Source organism: Alligator sinensis, unplaced genomic scaffold (assembly GCF_000455745.1).
Source record: "Alligator sinensis unplaced genomic scaffold, ASM45574v1 scaffold469_2, whole genome shotgun sequence".
Lineage (NCBI taxonomy): Eukaryota > Metazoa > Chordata > Crocodylia > Alligatoridae > Alligator > Alligator sinensis.
Window position 1 is genome coordinate 403,615 of NW_005842988.1, and position 23,563 is coordinate 427,177.

The 23,563-nt window shown below is 51.0% G+C and overlaps 1 protein-coding gene across 5 annotated transcripts in view; it reads right to left on the minus strand.

The window, feature by feature from the left end:
• The window catches only part of PLXNB1 (plexin B1), a 62,765-nt gene extending 39,602 nt beyond the window's left edge, over positions 1 to 23,163 (minus strand). The window contains exons 1-2 of one of the 5 annotated variants that reach the window (XM_025192957.1): positions 23,123 to 23,163; positions 18,456 to 18,517 (exon numbers count right to left, since the gene is read on the minus strand). The gene's annotated coding sequence lies outside the window, so the exon portion shown is untranslated. Of the gene's footprint in view, positions 1 to 18,455; positions 18,518 to 21,730; positions 21,929 to 21,951; positions 22,442 to 23,122 lie in introns of those variants that run through there. The other 4 variants (XM_025192961.1, XM_025192956.1, XM_025192958.1 and 1 more) reach the window with 4 other exon arrangements.
• Positions 23,164 to 23,563: the final 400 nt, after the last annotated feature.

The window sequence follows — 23,563 nt, forward strand, 5'->3', positions numbered from 1 at the left end:
GGGCGCCCGCCTCCTCAGAGCCTGGGAGCTAGTCGGTCCCTGGCAGAGCCAGGGTCTCTCCGTGGCTGTACCACCACCTCCACAAGCTATTCTCTTCCTCTGCACCATCTGCTTTCCTCTACGTCCTCCCAAACTCCCAGGTGAGGATTGCTGGGAAACCCGCGTAACTGGGTCTCAGGTGAGGGCTCTGGAGCATCACTTCTGAGAGGCAAGCTATCACGAACATGGATACTCCTTTATCACGAACACGGTACTAGCCACAGCCACCCGGTGGCTCCCAGGCCCGCCCCCGCGCGAAGAAGAAAGAGGGCAGGCACCGGTCTGTGCAAGCCGCGGAGCGGGATTTCATTCTGGTGCCAGAAGGGGCGGGGGCTGCTCCATGGCACCAGGGGTTTTCCCCCCACTCCAGGAGCCAGGCCTGGGCAGCCGCAGCTACATGGAAACTGCCCCCGGGGCTGGCAGAGCCCGGAGCTCGCAGCGCCCCGCTGAGAAGGGACGCAGCGCCCGCTCCAGCAATTCTGCTCCCCCTGGGTGAGACTCTGGCGTTCTGTGCATTTTGCAGGGAGGCTTGGCGATACTTTCCTCACAGTCTCCCGGAGCTTGTTGTTGAGATCTTCTTGCAGAGCTCCAAGGGCTGCCCCCGCTCAGGGAGCATCACCCAGAGGCAGAGCAGTGGGAAACGAGTTCGCGTTGCTCTGAGAAACCACTGCCCTGGACTGCTGCGGGACTCTGCCGACTGCTTTCCAACTCTGACTGTGGCCTCTCCCAGGTGGCTCCTGAGCACAGGCAATAACCACCACCAAGAGATGCCGGCTCTACCCGGGTCTTCAGCACCATCCTGGCAATTCACCAGTCCTCTCTACCTATCGACTTCCCCACGTGCAGAGCAGAGATGACCCCGTTGTGAGAATCGACTCTGCGGTGCTCGGTTCGAGGAAGGTGCTGCAGATACGATCGCTGCTGAACAGAGGGCTTTGTGCAGCTCTGAAAGCACGCCACTCTCTGCTTGCTGTAGGTAGCTAAGCAGCACCGCCGAGACACGCACGCACACACGCTGATGCAACCTGGCGCCCTGCCCATCAGCGCACACACGCATTGATTCACATCACACCAGTACTAGCTTTGTCTAGGCTACACACAGAGGCTTTGTGTGCAGTGGATAACGGACGGTTAGAATTTTCTGCTCCCAAAACTCACTGCAGTTTTTCACCCCCCATCTGTTTAAAGCCTCATAAATAAAAATAGCAGTAAAGAAAATCTGAGCATGCCTGGGAATTGAGAACACTGAAATAGAAGCCATTTGACCAGAAGCTCTGCTCTCAGAGCAAAACTGACCCCATAAATGCGGGCAGAGAGCACAGGATGTGCAGAACTCACATTCTCCAGCAACAGCCAAGGGCAAGACTCAAACTTCCAGCACACAAGTGGTGCTTGGGTTCAATGACATCTGTACATCATCTTGACTTGTTCTGATGTACACCTTCCTGCAAATGAGGGCTGGAGCAGAAGCCCAGTCCTTCCATACGCCTGCAACATACTGCCCTTGGTGCACCTTCAGCGTGGATGGAACGGAAGAGGCAACTGTTACTGCACTGCCCTGAAGCCACAACCGCGTGCCAGACTCATGAGTGAGGAAGTGACAGCAGTTTGGGGAGAGTCAGAGCCACAGGAGACAGGGTACATCTTATTTCCAGAGAGGCGAGTACTCACAGGGTGTGGGGCACATCTGCTTCCCGGGAGCGAAGGCAGATTTTATTTCCAGAAGAACAGGAGTCATGGGACATGCAACACTTCTTTTCCCCCAAGGGGCAGGAGATTAACGAAGGATGTGGGTGCTTTTGTTTCCAGGAGGACAGTGATTATGAATTGTGTTACATTTTAGGATTTTTTTCCTGAGGTGACAGTATCCAGAAGGTGCAGGTCCTTTTATTTTGGGGGAGGGAGGAATAGGACTGAATGACTAGACTGTGGGACACACCTTGTTTCCTGAGGACACTTTCAAGGGAGTCCTCTTAGGAGAAGAGGGTATTTTTTGCAGGCGCCACCCATTTAAGGGATGCAGGGCGGTTTGGGTTTGGTGGGGGACAGTATTCAAGTCTTTTAAAAGTTGCTGTTGGCCTGGTGATGGCTCTGGATTTTTGCCTCAGCATCTATGCTGGAAACGCAGCATCATGGACACAGCTATATCACCAACGGAGTGCTTTGCATCTCATTCCCGGGTGAAGCAAAATCTGCGCTTCTGGCAGAAGCACTTCTCAGATGAAAGACGGCGTCTGCATGAGGAAGGCTCTACTCCAGCTAACCCGACAACACTCTTGCTGTAGACAAGGCTCGAGTATCCCACAGGCCCAGGATGAGCTGGGCTCTGCTAGGGGAATACAAGCTCCCGCAATGCTCTTGTCACTCAGAACTCTCTCTCTCTCTCACCCTGCAGTGAAGCATATGATTAGATGAGAGTAGCTGTGTGTGCAGCTTGTTTACTGTTTGAAATGCCTTTGCTCCAACCACGGGCTAAAAAAACTTTGCTTTAAGGGGGCTGTTAGTCACATGTCGCAGGTTCCAACTGCAAAGAAATGCAGGTGCCTGGAGTGCAGCTGCTGCTGCTGCAGGGAGCTAAGCCTATGGGGTCTTTAGGGTAGTATGCCCAGGTCTCAGGAGAGCAACAGGTAAGGACAGGCAGAACAGGCAGGACACCTGAGCTGGCAGCACGCAGGAACTGGAAAGCAGAGCCAGCCCCATAAACCGCAGGGCCTAGGCTGTGCTTCATCTATAATTATGCTTGGGAAACCAGCCTTGTACTCTAAACACGTCTCATGCTCTGCTCTAGTCAAAGTCCTGGAACATCATGAAGCCTGAGGTGAGGTTCCTGGTGAGAGCGAAGTTTAAAGCAGCTCTCCACTGCAAGATCTCCCACGTAAATACTTCCAGCTGCAGTTAGAGAAAGCATTGGGTGGTGAGGAGAAGCATGCCATGAGATGGCAGAGGAGAGACATCTAGAAGCAGACAGTTGACAATGCATGTTCTGCAAAGGGCTCCATATCATCTCCTGAATGGTGCACATATATTGAATATAGTGCTCTTAACTACACTGTTGTAAGTAGGCGAGTCTGTGGTTCTGGCGTAAATGAACATGCCTCCCACTTGCACGTCACTGCGACTACAGGTGCTAACCTAGACACTTGTTTATACTTTATCACTTAAAAAAAAAAAAAAAAAGCAGTGGAGTTTGATTCAATTTCTCAAGCTATTTAGATATTCCTCAACTATTCCTCAATCAAGGTTGATTTCTTTTCAAGTACAGTAAGGGGTAAGATCGTTTTTCCCTATATCCGTGTCTTTGGTTAAGTTCATCATAAACCTTCAGGGATGGGAAGGGAAGAAGACATATTTAAACACAACTGTTCATCACAATTTACAGTACTGTATAAAGGACTCCAACTGTGCTTGACCCCATAAGCCCATTGATAGCAAAAGACACAGCTTTTACTAACTGACAGAAAACCAGAATTATGACTAAAGTCACTCTTCAGGTAACTGCCACAGTTTCAGAGATTTTTTAATCAATTCTAGTCAACAAGAAAACACACGGGCCGTAATTCTGCACGTTTCCCTTCTCTGATGCAGAGTACTGAAATGACACTTCTGGGCTTCATTTGGTTAATCCAGACTGCAGCAGAAGGGACAGAGGATTAATCACTTGTGTCAGGAAACCCTGATCTGCTGTCATAGAGCAGATGAAATTTGATGAGAAAGCAAGGGTGCCACTTGGTTTTCTTGCAGTTTCCAAGTCACAGCTCCCTTCTGCAGCACCGCTCTCATCCCACCGGATCTCAGGTGACACGACTGCTGGAAGAACCTCTCCCATCTTCCACAAGGTCACACGCAGCCCGCTGCCAATTCCACCCCCGGCAAAGGTCTATCATTATGGTGACCTGTACAGATCATTCCAATCCTCAGATTAATCTTCCTAACCACTGCATCATACTCTCCCAAACGCGATGAGCAGATTAAGCCGCAGCTTCCTGGCTAGATGCCATGGTCATAAAGCCAACAGATTTCTACAGGGAGGCAAATGCCCCAACCATGGGCACCCTCAGCTTTCTGACCAGCTTCAGCAGCATTAGTGAAAGCCCTGGCATGCTGGAGCCAGCACAGAGCAGGTGCAGCACACACATTTCTAAGTTCCCTTCATACCTGGAGCTGAACAGCAATTCTTGGGCTCCGACACACTCTGTCCTCCTAGCCACTGGGGAGAACAGGGCTGATCTCAGTGCTGTTTTTGTCTCGGTCCTTCACGCTCCCCAGCAGGACCTGTCCCATCTCCCAACTGACCAGGAGCCCTCCACACATCTCCCGAGCATTAGAACAAACCTTTCTGATGCCTGGTGCCAGGCCCAGCTCCCACCTGATCCCTCAGATGGCAGCTTTGTTCCAGCTGTGTCAGCTCTGTGATGCAAAGCTGCACAAGATGAAACAACACTAGTCTTTGTAGAGGGGTGTCATAGAGAAAGCACCAGAATCTGAGTTCTCACACAGTATCTTGGTCAGAGATACAGGCCAACGGTTTTATCTTATCAAGGTACAGTCACCACCTGAGCTGCAGTCATGACAACACGTGATAAAATTTTGAAGACAAGTGCCAAAGCCAAGGCATGGAGGTCCTTGCACTCTAGAGAGACTGCAGCCCTCATACCTGGACCAGAACTCTAGCAGTTTTCTTCCAGCAGGGCATTTTTTTCTAATAGGGAGAGGACAGTATTTTTTAATTCCTTGATAACTGCTGCATCTCTCCGTAGCACATTTATTCTGGCAAATATTGCTGGGGAGGATACAATACAAGGATGGAAAGCATTTTGTGCAATGTCAGCTGGACACCAGCCAGGGTCTTGATGATGACCCATCCTCTGTATCTAGTTTTTCAATGCCACTAAGAGAGAGCTTTAGTTCCAGGTTTACATGGAGGCTGACCCGGTAGAATTTCCTTGAGGAGAACAAAACCTTCAAAGTCGATGCATTACAGGGGAACTTTCCTCAGACCTCAGGAGGAGGAAATTGGTACTGCTACTTTAAAAGCAGTGAGATTTGGGGAAAAAGCCCCCTTCTGTGTTGTGGGAGGGCTGAAGAAGAGCCAATAGCTGCAACACAGGAGGACAATGGCAGCAGAGCAGGGGCTGAAGCAGGAAGTCCCAAGGCTGGGTATTAAGGTGGTTGGCAGAAGAAACAGTAGAATGAATTTGGAGCGATGCAACTCAAATAAATGACATGCCTGTGCTGCAGGTGTTACGAGTGAGCTGAGCTGCAGTCCTTCCCATTAGCAAGCTTCCATCAGGCTCGGGCTTGGGCTGATGTCAATACAGACTATAGACTGTGCAGGCTGCCCGTCTTTGGGGGACCCTGTGGTACAGCAATAAGCTTCCAGCAGAGACTGCTGATAAGTCATGTCATAAAGGCTGCAGCATCTGGGAAACATTACAAGATTACAGAGCTGCTCAGTTAAGCTTTTACATTACTTCTGTATTTGATGATAACTTAATTTTCCAAAACGGCTTTCACACCAGTTGCCAAACTGCTCCGTTTGGACCAGATGCTTTGGAAGGGTCACTGCTGCCTGTCCTCCCCCTCTCTGCTCAGGCTCCCGCAGTACTGATGAAAAGGTGAAAGATCCGTCTCAGAAGCAGAATGGCAAGAGTCAGGGCTGAAGCCCTGTGAACAGACTGGTCCAGAAACAGTTTGGACAGCAGCTGACCTTTTCAGTGCAATTGCTTTTTCCCCCAGAGGCTGTCCATCTCTTTGGCAGCATGCCCTCTACACAGGGGGAGGAGGCAGGCTGGAAGTCGTGTGCTCTCCACAGTGCTCCTCAATGGCTCCCACACACGAAGATTAGATACGCTCCTAGATGCCAGAGACAGGAGCCCAGCCCTGCTTCATAAGGCACACAGCTCTGAGAAAGGAGAGCTAAAGAGGCCTAAAGGAACATTAAGCCACCTTTAGCCACCTGCACCCCAAGAGGGAGACCCTCGGGGCATCTCCAAGTAGTAGACAGGGATTTCCTGAGAGAGTGGCTCCCTGTCACATGCTTTCTGGCAGGGTAGATTCAGCCTGGCCCCGCCCCACAGAACCAGGCAAGCTGGACTTCTGTTTCTTTTGAAACATCAGAATGAGGGACAGCATCCAGCCCCAGATCCCCATGTCGGGACAGTCAGGCTTCATCCCTGCAGCCACAGCACTCTGCACTGACTGCACTTTTGCAGAAGCAGCTGGATTAGTGCTTAGCTAGGAGACATCAAGAAGACACTAGAACAACACAGGGAGCCGTTTACAAGCTGGTACTGGCCCTGCTATGCTGCAACAGGGGGGAAATCCACTCAGAAAGAGTGCAGGCCAGCAGTACAAGTCACAGAAAGCAGATACACAAGTGCCTAAGTGCCAGCTGCCAAGATGCAAACCAGCAATGTTATGGATTGCATCCGGCTTTTAGTAGACCCCGTGCGCTATGCAAATAATGCCGAGCCTCCGGAGTTCCAAGACCTACTTTCATAGTTTCATAGTAGTTTGGGGTCCGAAGGGACCTAAATAGATCATCTAGTCTGACCCCCCGCCACTGGCCGGAGCACACGCTGGGATCACACGACCCCAGACAGGTGTTCATCCAACCTCTTTCTGAATTTACCCAAGGTAGGAGCGAGGACCACTTCCCTAGGAAGTTGGTTCCAGATCCTAGCCACGCTAACAGTGAAATAGTGCCTCCTAATCTCTAACCTGAACCTGTTCTCCAGCAGCTTCTGGCCATTGTTCCTCGTCACCCCAGGTGCTGCTGGGGGGAATAGGGCCCTCCCTATTTGCTGCTGATCTCCCCTAATGAGTTTGTAGGCAGCCACCAGATCCCCACTCAGCCTCCTCTTGCTGAGGCTGAACAGGTTCAGGTCCCTCAGCCTCTCCTCATACGGCCTGTCCTGTTGACCTCCAACCAAGCGGACGGCCCTCCTCTGAATTTATAAGGTGCAAGTGCTGTCTTACAAAGAATTTATACTGCAAGAGCTGTCTTGCAAAGAAAGATTTCCTGAGTGGACAGGGATGAACTTCCCTCTCTGAAGCTAGTTCCTTGAGTTCAAGTGATAATTAAACTTCCCTGCCTTCACTTAGTGTCCTGGGAAAGCACTCTCTTCTTGGCTTAGTAGCAGCTGATGTTTGCGGACAGTGTCAGCAGCTCTGCCTAGAGCCAGTACAACACACTGTTTGGCCATAACATGCTACAACTAGATCAGCATTTATTCCCACTCCCCACACTTGCCCAGGGATAGCACAGAGACCTGAAATTCCAGTAGCTGTCACAATTCACTACCTGCTCATTTTAAGATCACGTTACATTCTAGGAATGTGGTGTCTCACTATTCTACCATATTATATTATACACATATAGAGCTAAAGCTACTTCTCCACCTAGCACCATGCTTTTTGGAAGTGTGTGCAGCTTTGGGGGCACAGATCAGGCAGTACAATGTTCAAATACCAACCTCTGTATGTTGTAGAGCTGTTTTCATGGCACATTTTGGGCATAGAAGACAGGGTAGAGTTGCACCTTATAAATTAACCAATGAAAGCTGCAGAAACTATAATGCATTTTAGGGGTATCACTAGAATGCCAGTGAATGTCTGGATCAAACTAAGTCCCATGAAATCCCACTGTTCCCTCAGCTCTTGCGAGCCAGCCACATTTTCACGCTGTTGTCAGGAATCATGGATGAAACAGCACTGAGCACTGTGCTGATGTGCATTAATGCCAACAGACTGATCTGCACATGCTGGCAGTCATGCTGGTAGATGGATGCAGATGACTTGGGAGACAACCCTGGCAGTGTCACAGCAATGATGGCAGAGGAGAAGGAGGATGAAATGAAGCAGTTACTCATGCACAAGCTTTCCTTGGAGCAGTTTCTCTCCACTACCTCAGTGCTCAGCTGGGCAATGGCTGACAGGACAGGAGTGGTACACTGCACACCCAGCAGTGGCAGCAGGATTTCAAGATGTGGGAAGCTCCTTCCCCAGGAGCCTGCGCAGTCACGCTGGAGCTGCAGCAGCTGAAATACAGCATGAATGATGCCCTTTGGCATACAGCAACAAGTAGCTGCTCCTCCGTGGAGTCCTGCTGTCTGACTGGCCCTGACTAGGGAACAACAGGTGGGTGTTGTCAGAGGGGTGTGCAGCTGCCCCAAGCCTTAATGCATGGCAATGGGTGGGAGATTACTGGTGGATCTGCATGACTAGGGGCAGTACCTCTCCATGGTACTGCAGGGCCTGGGGGAGCATCTGGACTCCTACCAACGTGAACATGGGAGGTCTGGGTAGGGCCGTGGTGCCCGGACAGCCAGAAACTTGGCTCTGCTCACTGCAGTGAGAAATGGCACTTCTGTCCCTGTGACCACTGTGGACATCAAATCTGTTGCAAATCCTGCTGTCATTCTGGGAGATAGCCTGTCCAACTTAAGCAGCCTTCCCCTGCATCCTGGCACAGGATAAGGGGACTATTTACCTCCACCTTGCAGAGCCACCAAGACTGAACATGGAGGTTCCCTGATGACACGGCTAGATGCTTGTGAGCAAGAGCTGCCCTGTATAATAGGTGCCTACTGCGTTTTGTCACTGATAAGAAGGAACAGAGGCGGAGCCTTTTTGAACAGACAGAGGGCACGTCCACACACATGCAGGCACGTGTGCTTTCAGCGGCTCAAATAAGAGCGGCACAAATTTGTGCCGGGGATTTTTGCCTCAGCACACATGCCCGAACATGCACTTTGGTGTGGGGCAAGTTGTGCCACCTGAGGCATACCGACCCTGCCCAGTTCCTCCTGGATCTGCAGCCAGGGGCAGCTGGAGGCTGGAGCCAGCACCTGTGCAGGCCCCAGCAGTATAAAAAGCTCCCCTGGCAAGTGGCTCAGAGCTACTTGCTCTCAGGAGCTTCTGGCACCCCAAAGGCTGAGTCTGTACTCCCCCCTCATCCTATGAGCCACTGGGGACCTCAGCTGGTGGCTCCTCCATGGAGCCATCGCCACAGGCATATATGTGGCAAGCTTCATAGATACCCCAGTCTCCTGACCCTTCTGTGGGCAGAGGGAGACCCTGGCACACGTGACCCTCGAGTGCGCCAGGCTGCAACCCCTCCACCTCCAGAACCTCCTCCTGAGGTTCTGGTTGAATTTCACCCCCCGCTTTTTGTTTTTGGTCACCCCATCTGCAGCCCCACAAAGTCCCAGGACCTCCTGGTCAACCTCCGGCTGGCCCTGGCCAAGTGGGCCCTGTACTTGTCCAGGAAGGAGGCTCTGGCCGGGAAGGTGCCCAGAGACTGTGGGGCTGCTTTCCTCTCACTTGTCCATGCACGTTTCTCTGGGCAGAGCATCAGTAGGCAGCGTCCACTGGCTCCTTGGATGCCTTTGAGGTGCGGCCTGGGGGGCTCTGCTCGGTGTCCCCCTGAAGCGCACTCATTTTCACATTTTGACCCTCTGACCCACACAACACTCCTATCCTGTTTTTTCCATTAGCTGTCCCAAGAATTTTGTTGTACCACTCGCTCATTAGCCCCACACGGGGTTATTAGTTAGCCAGGTGGGCCTTAGGGCCCACAGTATGAGTGTTACAAGTAGGCAAGAGCTTCTGGGGCCTGGCCTATTGGTATCTGGGGACACTAGCCCCTTGTGCCAGCTGGACTGCTGAAGCAGCCCTAACCTAGAGGTCCCTGCACCCTCTACCCACTGCAGCAGTTTGGCAGTGGAGGCTGCTGCCTGGCTATAACCTCTCAGTGTGGTGGCCTGCTTTGAACTGTCAAAGCATGTCCTCCTGCCTCCGAATGGCCAGGAGGTCAGCCACCTCATTTGCCCTCCAGCTGGGTCCCAGGTGCCAGCCCCAAGCAGGCTCCTCTGCCTGGGTTCTCCCACTTGCCTCACTAGCAGGAATCTTGGTGGTTCCTATTTAAAAACTGCAAATTCTCCGATTAAAAAAATTCCAAATTCACTCTTTAAAATACCCTGAAATCCATGTGCTTCTACCAGCGCCAGGGGCTGTATGTCGGGGGGGGAGCAGGGGGGCCACAGCCGCAGCAGGCAGGCATGTGGCACACCCCACCCCCCAAACCCCACATCCCCGTTGACCTGTGCCCAGGTCCCGGTCACGCCTCAGCCTTGCCCCACTGCTGCTTACCCCAGCATGCTAAGGGTGCATGTCCCACGTGCTGGGGCAGCAGAAGCACTATAGAAACGCTCTGGCCAGACACCAGAGTCTCTCTCTGGAGGACCCATCTCCGGGTTGCCTCAGGACATGGTCCCAGATTGTGTCTTGCCCTGCTTTTTTCCTTTTTTTTGTTTTTTGATACCTATCAAATTGGAGCCCGTGCTGCAAATACACAGTGCAGGAAACATTTTTTTGCTCCCAGTGTGCCTCTTGCAGCATCTCAAATTGCTTTGAGATGCTGCAAAAGGCACGTGTGAGCTTGTCTGGACGTGCCCAGAGGGGCTAACTCCAGCATATTATGCTAACATCTAGCACATTAACCCCTTGGGACTGAGGACAAGGTTGAGCTCTTACTCTGAGGACAGGTGATAAGCCATGAAAAAATGTGTGCAAGTACAAATTCGGCTATGCTTTATGCAAGGATGTCATGGAATTTTTCAACCAACCTGTAAAATAAGTGACCGAATACATAAACAAGATCAGTTGCCGCTGTGCTATAAGGATAGCAGCGCAGCACTGTGGCAGACATGCCCAGAGCGCTGAGTGCTCTCATTTGTGCTGCCTGTCCCAGGTACGTGCGCTGGACGTTGGGACTGTCTTTCCTGTCTGGGGTTCAGGCCAGGGCAGGGAGGAACCTGGCACCTGCAGCTAGGGTAGGGAAGGTAGGAGTGACCCATGTCTCAGGCCATAGCAGTGCTCAGTCCTCTGTGTTCACAGGAGTGGGGCACTTCCAGTACAGCATGCTCCAGGGGTTGCAAGACACAGCAAGGTTGAGGGTGGCCATGGACAGTGTCACTGTAGTGTGCAGCCTCTGCATCAGTGGCACACATTTCCATTTCTTTGACAATGCATGCCCTGAACAGCCACAAGACCACTACTTCTCTGTGGAGTCACAGTAAAAAGAAATCCTCCCTTCACAATTCAGCATTCTTCAGTCTCTGTCAGGATGCCACTACAACGTCACTAAACAAGACCTCTTGTACTCCATCTCCTTTTCTCCTGAAAGTTTGCCAGGTGCTCAGTAACTCCCATCTTGTGGGAAGCACCATGCCAGATGCCAGGGTGGCAAAGAACTGGCATGAGTTGGCCAGGTCTGGAATTGCCTACATGCTTCTGCAGGCTATGCTTATGTTGAGGAAGGTTACCCCAAGGTGAATCCAGGAGCCAGAGAAAAGGATCTCGTGCTAAAAGGCCACTGGTAATCAAAGAAGCATATTGGAAGAGAGTGCCCTCAAGATTGAAGGAGCGGTAGGGAACCACTGCCAAAAGAGGAAGACCTGAGAAAGTTGCACTGAAAGCACACTGGCTTGTCTTTGCTCTTTTCTAACTCCTGCAGGTCACTACAAAGCACACTGCACAGACTGCTACAGCAATGGGTTTGAACCCACGCTGTTAGTGTCGAGGATCTAATTAAAAAGGTCTGTGAACATCTTATCATTACTGTGTATTACAAAATATATCTAGTCTCATGTTGGCCATTTCTGTCATAAAATATAAGGCCTGGCCACTATCAGGCTGTGAGCCAAAGTAATTTCCCTATTGCTTTTTTTTGCTTTTACTGCAGTTCACATGCCTGCCCTGCAGTGTATTTGGCTTCCCAGCTCCCCTCACCACCAGTGCAGGCAGGGGGAGGGATGGTACGTGGTACTTGACCAGGAGGGGCTAAAAACCAAACCAGCAGTACAGGAAATGGAATGTGGCGAGGAAGAAGGACCTGCACATGGGTGCAAGGCAGCTTGTTCCAAAACACTCAAGTTAATCCAAATAACCTCTAAGCACAGACAACCCTTCAGACTCCAACGATTCCCCTGATTTTACTCCACAGTCCACAGAGACACTGTTCTCTAAAATCAGTGGTTTTCAACCTTTATTCATCTGTAGGCCCTTAAAAACTTTCAAATGGAGGTGCAGACCCCTATGAATTGTAAGCCTGGGTATTCACATACTTTTGATTGATCATTAGTCATCTTTCATGGGCACCTTAGACAGTCTCTGGGCCACCAGGGGTCTGTGGACCACACGTTGAAAACCACTGGTCTAAATCTTTGCCTTTGTTACTCAGGTGAGATTTCTGGGGGGTTTTCTTGTTGCATTTTTTAAGACATTAGTATATCATCTAAATAGACATAGGTAGATGGGGATCTTATTATGGTCCTACAGTGCTAACAACAGCATCACACAGTACACTCACACCTCTGACCCGGCAGATGCCCAGCTGCACGCGGCAACCATCCAGACACCTGAAATAGCATTCCCTTGGGCTCCCCTCTCTCAGAAAGACAAAAGAACTACATTTGCTGTGGGCAGGGAGCCAGAAATGCAATCGCAGTTGAAAACATCCCACCCTGCCTTGCCTTCTGCCTCTCCATTTCATTTACCTGAGCAGTTCCTTGCTTACGTGACAGGCAGTGTTGGGAGCCTGTGGAGGGGCAGAGGGAGGACAGGAAAGGTTTGCTTGGGGCAGACAGGATGGTGGGGCACTTTAAATACAAAAGCAAACAAACCTGCCATGGATGAATAAACCGAGGCCTGTGGTCATCCCAACTGCTCTGTTTGTGTACTGACCTCCTTTCCCACACCCTTCCTGTATCTTCAAGGGAGGGACTGTCTTCCTCCGTGCTTGGAAAATGCCAAGCGAATCTTGGGCACTGCTATGATATAAATAAGTCTTAAAAAGAAGTGATAAAAAGGTGGGCTGGACAGCACTTTGAAGAGAGGGATATAAATTGACAAAATAAGCTGTGATCAATCGAATAATGTCAGACTGGCTGGCAGCACTTGAGTGAGGCTGGCTGGAGTAAATATTTGTAGGCCCTAGTGGGAAACACTACTCAAATTCATGGGTGAACCGAACCTGAGAGAGAAAGATCATAAGGGCCACAGGCTAGATTTAAACAAGAAGATGACTTTGAGAGACACTCTTGACCTGGTGACGAAGAGGGAGCTGGGAATCAGAATCACAGAAGTCGGGTCAGAAGGGACCTTGTAGATCTTCAGGTCCGACCCCCTGCCTGGGTAGGAGGGAAACTGGGCTCAAGTGACCCCAGTCAGGTAGGCATCGAGCTGCTTCTTAAAGACCCCCAGGGTAGGAGCCAGCACCACTTCCCTTGGAAGTTGGTTCCAGATCCTAGCCGCCCTAACTGTGAAGTAGTTCCTACGGATGTCTAATCTAAACCTACTCTCCAACAACTTGTGGCCGTTATTCCTTGTTATCCCGGGGGGCGCTAAGGGAAACAAGGTCTCCCCAAAACCTTCTGGTCCCCACTAGCGAGTTTATAGACGGTCACAAGGTCCCCCCTCAGCCTTCTCTTGTGGAGGTTGAACAGGTTCAGGTCCCATTGCCTCTCATTGTAGGGTCTGCCCTGCTGTCCCCGGATCATGCGGGTGGCCTCCTCTGGACCCTCTCCACGCTGTCCACATCTCTCCTGAAGTGGGGTGCCCAGAACTGGACACAGTACTCCAGCTGTGGCCTGACCAGTGTCACGTAGAGGGGGAGGATCACCTCCTTGGCCCTACTTGAGATGCACGATAGGGTACGGTTAGCCCTGCCGTTAGCGCTGCTGACCGTGACCTCGCATTGTCAGCCCATGTTCATCTTGGAGTCAATGAGGACTCCAAGATCCCTTTCTGCCTCCGTGCTCTCAAGAAGGGAGTTTCCCATCTTATAAGTGTGCTGCTGGTTACTACTGCCCAAGTGCAGTACCCTGCACTTGTCCGTATTGAAACGCATCCTGTTTTTGTCAGCCCACCCTTGCAACCAATCCAGGTCAGCAGGACCCTAGAGGCATCTTCAAACACCCCAGCACCAGAGCAAGTGCCTTTAGGATAGAAGAAATATAGGATCTGTAACAGGAGAGGCCTCATGCTCCCACAGGGTGGGGTGCGAGAAAGAGGATGGAAGCCTCCCCCAGCCCGCTTTGGCAAGCAAAGTAGAAAACACCTCCTGCACACACACTGGGGAAGGAGTGGGCCTTCTGCTCTCCACTCAGCCCAGCAGCTTCAGACAGGCACCCAAACAGGTCCCAAAAAGATGGCTATACTAGAATAATTATAAAGCCATGAGAGATGCAAAGAGCCCGCATCATGGGGCTCCAGGGTCTCAGAGCCCTACTAAGAGACAAGACCTAGGAAACATTCAAGTGCTGGCATGCGAGCACCACCGTGGGTAGCTCTCCCATGGGAAAAGTGTCCAGGGGACTTGGGAAATCCCCACAGTGGAGAACTCTGGGGCCAAGAATGAGACAGGTTAGGAATGAGCCTGAGCCTACATGCTGCCAGGCACCACACAAAAGGACCTCCCTCCATATGCCCACAGGTGCAAGACGCACCATCACATGCCCATTCACCCCATCCACTCTGCTCAGAGGCTATGTTCCTCCTCTGCAGCGCACTGCTTCCTGGGGTCACGTTTTCAAACAGCTCCCAGCCAGGTTTCCAAGTGCGCGGCCTCCACAGTTAGAAAATCCAGATCCTATTTTTAAGTACCTAAATAAAGACCAGATTTTCAGAAGTATTCAATGCCCACTGCACATTGTGTGCACTAAGCTCTTCTGAACATCTGGCTCCATCTTGACCTTTCAGATGGCCAGCTCTGTGAAGCAGGGAGTGTGCCTTGCACTCTGTACAGCACTCAGGTCCCCCAAGATGGAACTAAATGTAATAAGAACTTGGGCACTGCCAGATGAAACAGTCCTTTTGAACCAATACAGACAGGATCCGATGCAAGATTTTATGTCACTTTTGTTTTCCGGTGTTGAGGCTATCAGAAATAAGAACACTCTTATACTTGTGCTAGAAGATAGACCACCTCAGTGGGAAGGCAATTCTTACTGGAGAAAGGGTAGGAGCAGCACAGCATTACAGGGAGCAGAGTACGTACTGCAGTGGAAAGGAGCGATCCCTAATCCTTCTGAGCACAGACAACTGACCTCCACAATGCCCTCCCACCTGCAGTTTCCTACAGCATGTACCTTAAGCATGTCAAGGCCTAGGCACCACTTCCTTTCAGCCCTCTCCTCAGTCTGGAAAGCCTCTAGTGGCCTTCCATGAGCAGCTAACACTGCAGATATGCCATGCACCAGTTGAGATTAACTACTTTCTTTCTTGAGCTTTGTAAAAAGAAAAGGGTATTTTAACCTTCTCACAGCTTCCAGATGTGTACAACGTGCACCTGTCCACATCAACTTCCCTCTGCATAGGCAAATCATCCCAGTGCCCTATGCCAGCCTGCAGAGAGATGTAGGACCTGACACTTAATTACATTAAGGACCATTTATCTGCTTGAACAGTTATGTTCACCATACTAGTGCAGAAAACAGGCACCGCTGTGCAAGTGAAAAACAGGCTCTTCATCCATTACACTTTAAAAGGGATTTACAAGGCTAATCACAGTTCTGCGTGGAGCATTCCAGTAAGCCCCAGAAAAATTCAGCATACGGCTTCTGAAGCTTCAAACGAGCCACCCACATCCATGCTGCACCTCTTGGGCACCTTCCTCAACTGTTGTTTAAGCATTTTCTTTGCTGGGAATATAGTGTCGTAGCACTGCAGAACTGTGCTAGGGACTAGGGACCAGCCAAAGTTCAGGAAAGCCTGCACAAGCAAGCAGCTTTGTTGGCTTCTAGCCATTTTGTAAGCTAGAAAACATTTTAAAGCCTTTACCACTGGACACTGGTGTTATAGTGCAAGTAAGCCAACATCAGCAGCCACAGAGAAAGAATAAAGCACTATAATGAGCAAACATATAGTAGGAGAAATTCCTGCCCAAACACAACTCGTAGTCAATTTATACCTTGAGACATCTGGATCAAAAGCCTCCGATGTTTACATTCTAGTCGGCAACACTGCTCTTACTCATACAAAAATGTCTACTGTCTCGTTCTTTCCTGAATCTGAAACTATTTGCCTCTGCTCTGGAACAGAATTTCATAGACTGATCACACCCTGAGTACATAAGCTATGATGCATTTTAGAGTTTGATGCCCTCGAGGTCTTCTCTTTGCTCTGGCATTATTACAAAGAGCAAAACAGAGAACTAGCTAGTTTTATATTTTAAGAAGCCAACCCATTTTTCCTCCTTCCAAACAAGACAACACAGGTTGCTGTTAAACCCACTTCAGGTGGATGCTGCCCTTTTCTGGACCCTCTTTACTATTTCTGCCTTTTATGATGGACTCATTCATTTTCTCTGGTGCTGACGAGAGACTCCCTCATGTGCAATTCCCCACAGTCACACCTCACTTTTATCCTTCCAGACATGCATACAGCATTCATCACCAACCTGCCCTGCAGCACAGCCCGTCACACTAGTAGTGTCTAGGACTCCCTCATTGCTACCGTTAACATGGATAAACACAGAGAAAGAAAGGACTGTTTCTTATCTCCCCTCTGACCATAACCAAATTGCTTACCAGTTCTGCAACCAGGGTGTCTAGGCAACCCGGGTGGCCCCGAGAATCTTTCAAGGGTGACACAGGGTGTCACACGATGTTAGTACTGTTAGGTGTGCAAATTTGATTCCCAAGATAAACCCAGACATTTTGAACAGGAATCCATAGCAGTAAAACCATTCTGACCTGCTGTGATCTTTCTGAGCTCTTTGGAACAGAATTTTTTTCTGCAGACACCTCCACAACCAAAAAACTCTACTGAAAAATCAAGGGCTGGTATTTTCCAAGGGGTGCCTTGAGTCTAATGAGGGGTGCCTTGGGTCTAAAAATGTTGAAAACCACTGCTTTATATAAACCTTTTGAAATGGTATAGCAGAGCTCAGATATCCCGTCCCTAAAGACATTTAAGTGCATGTTTTTGTTTTACTTAAACCCAAGGAGCCAAAGATAGCATCCTAATCTGGCTCTCTCACATGGGCTGGATTCTTGTTGTACCACAGAGTTAAAGTTATTTTTAAGTGCAGAAAAGGATTGGTATGACCATTAACATCTGATCTTCAGCGTAGCACTGGCCACTGAACTTCACCAAGCAATTCCTGCATGGTCTGACTTCTGGCAGAGTTAGGGCAAATAGTTTAGAAAGACCTCCTCTCTTGACCTGAAGACCACTGATGATGGAGAGCCAATGGTCTCCCTAATAAATTGCTCCACTGATTGATTATGCTCTCCTTGTTATACATGTACACTAATTCTAGTCCAAATTTGCTGAGATTCAGCATCTAGCCAGAAGAACCTGTTGTGCTGGATGAGAAAGCCCTTTGTTATAACCTTTTTTTCTCCTCATCCAGGTACACGTGGGAAGTCATCTCTTAACCTTTACCAGGATAAACTAAATTTAGTTTCTTAGATCTCAATATAAGGCTTGCTTTGCAGACCTCAATTAATTCCTTGCACCTTTCCTCTCAAGTTTCTTCAGCTTGTCATCCTCCGTTTTAAAGTGTGGGCATTAGAAAACTAGACATACTAACATCATGTTAAAGAGTAAGGCACCAGTTCCTCAGGGAGCTCCAGTTATCACCAAAGAGCTCTGCCAAGATGAAGCAACTCATGCCTCATACCACAAGCTAACAAGCACAACCAGTGTCCTGTTAGCATCTCAGCCGATTCCAGAGGGATGGGACCCCCTGAGGCCGCCAAGCCGGCCGTATTGCTAGGCTCAGCCACTGCATAAATCGCAGCAGGGAGAACAGGAATTGTCCGATATTTGCTGGCCCTGGTCCCTGCAAGAGTTCTGTTGTCTGTTGATTAAAACCATCCCCTTGTGTGGCAGTTTCTAAATTTAAAAAAAATCACTTGTTACATTCCAGCACTTCAAGAAACAAGCTCCAGAATCTGAGGAGCGAAAAAGGCTTCTGGCACCAAGCAGGACATAGATTAACCTTGGGCGCCACTTAAGTTTATGAACCACATACCAGCCTCCGGGGACGGGGCCAACAACAGAGATGTGAAAGACGAAGGGGGCAAGGAGCGGAAGAGCTTGCCCTGTAAAGGGCAAACTTGAAAAACAAAGCTCCTCTTAAGCAGGCAGAGATGTCCTGCCTGATGAACGTGGCTGTCGTCTGTGTTTGTCCCTAGGTTCATCTCGCCCCCACCCCCCAACCACACACCAAGTGCACTTAGGAAACCTGCTTCCCTCCACAGAAACTCTCGTGCCACAATGAGGCCTGGTGAGTTTGGCAGCTATGGAAGACCGAGCATCTGAGGCTGACAGAGTCTATACTGTGGGGCCTGAACGCTGGCACTAGCACAGGGGATACGGTGTGGACCCTGGTGCAGTCTGCTTACCATCGGGACTCCTGGGGGCATCGAGACACCTTCACTTCTCTTATGGGTCAGTGCATCTCAAGCTAGAAAAGAACAAAACACAACGTGAAATGCAAAGAGAGTTTTCTCCAGCAAGTGAGACCCTCCAAGCTCCAGCCCCCATGGGCACTTCCCCCTGAGAAGGCCTGGTTCAGCCCGCTGCACAAAGTCCAGGCAGCCCTGGGAAACAATGGGGTCTTTCTTGCCAGGGCAAGATTTTGGCTAGCCTACCAAATCACCCTTCCAACCACAGACAGAGAGACACCCCCAGCTGTGTCCGCAGGGGAGAAGAGTCTGTTGGCATGGCAGCAGTACACCCTAACTTTCTTCTAATGAACAGGGATAAAATGTTTTGTTCTCATTAGGAAAAATACAGACACATTCCTGATTAGTGAGTAATGTCTCTGCCTTTGGGAGATTAGCTCAGCTTGGAATGGTTTCAGTTTAACCTACTCTAGTTTTTCCCTGGAGCAGTTATTCTCCGGGGGTTACAGGTTTTCCCCAAGAGCAGAGGCTTCTACATCTCTTAACCCCAGGGTCTTGACATGGCTCCAGGGAAGAATGGAGTAAGGTAAGGAACCCAACCGAGCCAGTACGCAGACCCGGTGCTTGCACAGTTGGGCCCCCGCCCCGCCCTCCGATCAGCAAGGTCCATCACGACACGTCCAACACGAGGCAGCATCCACTCTGCCACACCTGTCAGCAGAACATGCAGCTTTCAGTCACCACCTAACAAGGGGCCAGGTTCCTGCTCCAGCCACAGGGATCACAGAGTCATAGAAAAGCAGGGTGAGAAGGGTCCTCAGGAGGTTACCTAGTCCAGCCCCCTGCCCAAGGCAGGCTCATCCCTAGCTAAACCATCCAGTACAACTCATTCTTAGAACTGTGCAAAACACCACTCACACAAGCATGAGGCAAAATGCCCAAGGCCACCAAAAACACCCTGAGCTGCCACGGGTAAAGTAGGGGGACGAGGGCACCGTCACTGTTCTGCCACTGCACGTTCAGGAAGCAGCAGCAGGAAATACAGCGAAAAGCCCCTAGGAAGAGGGCCAAGCAAGGCAACTGCCTTCCCAAAGAGTCCGTGCCGAGTACAAGAGGTAAAATTCCTTCCTGACTGCAAAGTAGCAATCAGTCTGACCCTAAGCAGAGGGCAAGACCCTCTCATCAGGAACCTCCAGGTTTTGTCCCAGCCAGGACTTTGGCACACCTCCGCCAAAATCCCCAGCCTTTATTGCAGCCAACACCCAACACTTCCGAGGAAGGTATTAAATAGCCCTGATATCCATTAGCAACAAGAGAGAAAAAATACCTTCCCGGCCCCATGTGACAACTCGCAAAGCCTGGGGGAAAAATTAAAACACACTCCCCATTCTGCACTGCAACCTGGGGGCTGCAAACACAACTCTTCTTTCTGTGATCCCAACCTGTTCATAACCTTTTCCCAGCTCCTTTAATCTTCTTTTATAACCAAGCCAGTTGTAGACCTCTGCTTTCCCTCTCCTGCTGCTGAGCCCTCTCCATGGCACTTCCTCGAGCAGTGATTCTCAACCTTTTTTGTACCAGGACCCATCTGTAAACATCAATGGCCAGTCATGACATAGTGCCCCTCACTCCCAGCCTGCTGCCCCCCACCCCAGGCCCCGGCCCCCCAGTGTGTGGGGCAGGGGAGCCCAAGCAGCTCCTTACAGGCTGGAACTCTGCCAACCTACAGGGGAAGAGCCAGTTTCACACTTTTTTTTTTCCCTTTAAAGGAGAATTTATTTTTAAAGTTTGTTGGCAATTCTTTCATATATTCTTGTGACCCACTTTTGGGTTGCACCGCACGGGTTAAGAAACGCTGCCCTAGAGCATCCATCACCAATGCTTATCCAGAACATGGGCGGAAAGTAAGAACCTCTGCAGTGTACCTGACAGCAGCCTCTACTGGTGACTATCGCATGCCCTGGGCCACAGAGGACAAGCAAGTCACCGTTCTGGACTGCATCCCCCGTCTTTATTTTGAGTTCAGAAACATGGATGCCCTAACTTTAGCCTGTAAGATGTGTGCACAGAGGCATCTCTGTATGTACCATTAGGTGTTCAGTGAATGAGACCTGTTGCAATGTGACAGTAGTGCCCTGGTGTGACACACTTTTGCACAGCCCCTTTGCATGGCACAACTGGGCCCTGTTAATTCCCAGGACCAGTCTCTTGGGGACCAGCGCAACAAGCTTCATCCTCCTTCAAATAGGATTTTCATATGGGGAAAGGCCACACTCCCCGCTTTCTTCCCCTGACGCCCAGTTTTCAATCATGCACCCAGGCCTCCATCTTCTTGTCACCTGTCTTTTCACACTGCTTGGTATAGCCCAATTCCCTGCTGCAGTGATTGTCAACCAAGGTACCACAGCACCCTGGAGCGTCGAAAGAGCCATACAAGCATACCATAGGGTGCCACGCCATGCCACGCCAGCAATGCTAGGTGTGCAAACGTGATTCACCAGATAAATCCAGAGATTTCAAATAGGAATTTATACCGTTAAAAACATTCTGACCTGCGTTAGCATTGTTCTGTTGCCAAAAGTCGTGTGAAAAGTAAGAGCTGGCATTTTCCTAGCAGTGCCTCCAGCTAAATGCGGAATGCCTGGAGTCTAAAAGGCTGAGCCCTACTGCACTACTGCAAGAAGCCAAATCAAAGCAACACGGGGACCCCATCCTACAACTCATCCAGAGTGGTACCCCTGTCACCCTCACTCATTGTTTCAGGTCAGATTTGACTGGACTCTGCAGGGAAGGAACAGCTTCTTTGTATTTCCTATGAAGAGCCTGCCATGCGTCTGGGTCCATCAACCATCTCTTCTTCTATTCCAGGGTCACTTTCCTGCTCGGTGTCAGCACAGGAATACCCCACCCCTAGATTCCTCTTTTGGAAGGAAGCAGAAGACAGTTCCAAGGCCGAGCTCTGCATTTGAATCTTCTTTTCTCTTTCTGCTCTAACCTGCAGACAATGCAAGAGCCCTAGCTGCCTTATCTCAGAGCTCCACGCATGTTATACGGCCAGGCATACATCCCAAAGTCGTTAAAACCCATCCCCTTCCCCCGACAAAACTTCTGCCTAACTCGCCTCAAGCCTGTGGGGTCTGAAAGCCCTCGCATAATCACCCCAAACAATAGCTTGAAAGAAGGGTGAGAGGACAAGATGGAGTCTGCATCAGGCAGTGAAAGACACTGCTGTTGTACAGCCAGGAGCAGGTCGCGCTGCGAGGGACTCGCACCTCCTCCAGGGAACGGACGCGGCCGATTCATGGGCTGCACCAGCCGCTCGTGGAAGCGCTGGGACAACTCCCCGCCTTGCACCAGCCCAGAAGGAGTTTTATTTCCGCGCCTAAGCCGGGAAGGCGTCTCAGTGCCTCAGGGAAAGAAGTGTGTCCGCTCCTGGCCCGTCCCGACAAAGCGCTTCACTGACAGCAGCTGAACCAACAAGAACGGGACCAACCTCCTGGTCCAGCGCCCGTCCGGTCCAGCCACGAGCCGTCCTCCAGCTTCAGGGCAACCGAGCATCCAGGCCCCCCCGCAGCCCGGGCCGTGGGAATGGAGCGCGGCTCACCCCGGACAGCTGACAGCGCTTAACCCTTCCCGTGCTGCCTGGACGCGTTGCACGGGGCCCACACAGCACTCCTCCACACAGCCCAACACCAAAGGGTTAAGAGCTCCGGGAAGGCCGATTCCCAGGACTGGCACTTCCTCCCATCCGAGCCAGCGCACCGGTCCGACTGCTGCAGGGGAGGGCGAAAGCTCCCGACTGCCCCTGCTGCCAGCACCGCGGGTCAGGCCCTGCTGCAGAGGAGCTTGCCCCCAGGCATGGGCAGCCAGCGAGGGGGAAGGGGCAGCACGCCTCCTGGGGTAGCCCAGGGGCCTCCACCCTTCCTCAGGACAGAGGCAGGCAGGCCAGCCTGTTGGCTGGACCAACCCCCCCCACCCCCGCACAAGGCTCCCCCAGAGACCTGTCCCCCACTCCAGGCAGCCCCTCCCAGAGGCCGGTTGCTCCTGGGGCGCTGGGCACGTCAGGGGTTAAGGCTGGCGCTCTGCCCCCTGACCCCAGAGCTGCAGGGAGGGGAAGGCTATTCTCTGCCTTTGATACAGCATGTGAATGCCGAAGGCCTCGCATGTTCCTCCTTTCAGGGCCTGGCCTGCTGCCCACGAGCTGTCCCTCCCTGGCACCCAGGGCAGCGGGAGGGAACATGAAGGACCCGAGACCAAGCTACCAGCCAGCGGCACCGAAACCTCCCCTGCTTTCCCTCCTGGGAGCCTGGACCCCTCTTCCCAGGAGGGGACGACAATGCCTGCTCAGCTGTGCTGATCCTTCAACAAAACCCTGCCAGAGAAAGCTTGGGTTGGGGGAGGCCCCTGCGCAGCACAGGGGGATGCTCAGCTCAGCACAAGCACCCCCTCACCCCCACACGCACTTACTACGTGCCTTGCAGGGAGGGCTGGAGGCTGGCGTTGCAATGAAGTCCAATGTGCTGGCAGTATTTATTATACCACAAGCCACACAGCTGAAATACCGGATCAGGCCCCACCACAGCTCCATCTTAGCCCCTGCCAAAGCAACCGCATCCATACATTTATCTAGTTTATATTGTATGTATGTTATGTATTAGACTTACCTTCTTGCACTCCGGGACTGGGAATCCCATAATCAGAGACTCTGAAAACAGCAAAAAAAAATGACTTTCCTGTACCTCTCCTCTGAAGAGCTCGTCTCACCAGACTCCCACCCACGTCCCCAGCTCTCAGGTCAGGGTTCCAGTCTCAGGTGAGCCGTTACTGGAACAGCGCAGAAAAGGATTAGGATAACCATCTTTGAGCTTATCATCCCATCAAGATTCATGCGCTGTGGATACCTGGCACGATATAGCAAGCTCTTGCTTACCTTGCATTCATGAACAGGCCAATTCCTAAATTTAAGACTAGAATGGCTGATAGTGATTAGATCATCTAGTCCGTCCTCCGCTGCGAGCATGGCTTACAGAATTTCACTACGTACTGGGTCAACAGCTTGCCTGTGGCTAACGGACGTGATTCTCCCAGAAAGGCAGACCACCTGC